This window comes from Trichechus manatus, unplaced genomic scaffold (genome assembly GCF_000243295.1).
Source record: "Trichechus manatus latirostris isolate Lorelei unplaced genomic scaffold, TriManLat1.0 scaffold00040, whole genome shotgun sequence".
Taxonomy (NCBI): domain Eukaryota; kingdom Metazoa; phylum Chordata; class Mammalia; order Sirenia; family Trichechidae; genus Trichechus; species Trichechus manatus.
In genome coordinates this window covers 16,695,078-16,696,162 of record NW_004443976.1, presented here as the reverse complement: position 1 = coordinate 16,696,162, position 1,085 = coordinate 16,695,078, and positions in this window count along the sequence as shown.

Here is a 1,085-nt window from a genome sequence, read left to right as displayed (position 1 = left end):
AACATTTCAAGATCTATCTTGAAGTACAACACTGTCGGTGATAAGATAATATCCAGACCAATTAATACGACTATTATTCAAATTTACTCACCAACCACTAAGGCCAAAGATGAAGAAACTGAAGATTTTCACCAACTTCTGCAGTCTGAAATTGATCAAACATGAAATCAAGATGCATTGATATTTACTGGCGATTGGAATGTGAAAGTTGGAAACAAAGAATTGGTAGTTGGAAAATATGGCCTTGTTGATAGAAATGATGCTAGAGATCACATATAAAATTTTGCAAGACCAGCGAATTATTCATTGCAAATACCTTTTTCAACAACATAAACAGGTGCTATACACATGGACCTCGCCAGATGGAATACACAGGAATCAGATAAACTACATCTATGGAAAGAGACGATGGAAAAGCTCAATATCATCAGTCAGAACAAGGCCAGGGGCTGACTGCAAAACAGACCATCGATTACTCATATGCAAGTTCAAGTTGAAGCTGAAGAAAATTACAAGTCCATGAGAGGCAAAGTACTGCCTTGAGTATATCCCACCTGAATTTAGAGACCATCTCAAGAATAGATTTGATGCATTGAACACTAATGACCCAAGACGAGACGAGTTGTGGAATGACATCAAGGACATCATACATGAAGAAAGCAAGAGGTCATTAAAAAGACAGGTAAGAGAGAAAAGACCAAAATGAATGTCAGACGAGACTCTGAAAGTAGCTCTTGAACTTAGAGTAGCTAAAGCGAAAGGAAGAAATGATGAAGTAAAAGAGTTGAACAGAAGATTTCAAAGGGCAGCTCGAGAAGACAAAGTAAAGTATTATAACGAAATGTGCAAAGACCTGGAGTTGAGTTAGAAAACCAAAAGAGAGGAACATGCTTAGCATTTTTCAAGCTGAAAGAATTGAACTAAAAATTCAAGCCTCGAGTTGCAATATTGAAGGATGCTACAGGGAAAATATTAAACAGCACAGAAAGCATCAAAATAAGATGGAAGGAATACACAGAGTCACTGTACCAAAAAGAATTGGTCAACTTTCAACCATTTCAGGAGGTAGCATATGATCAAGAACC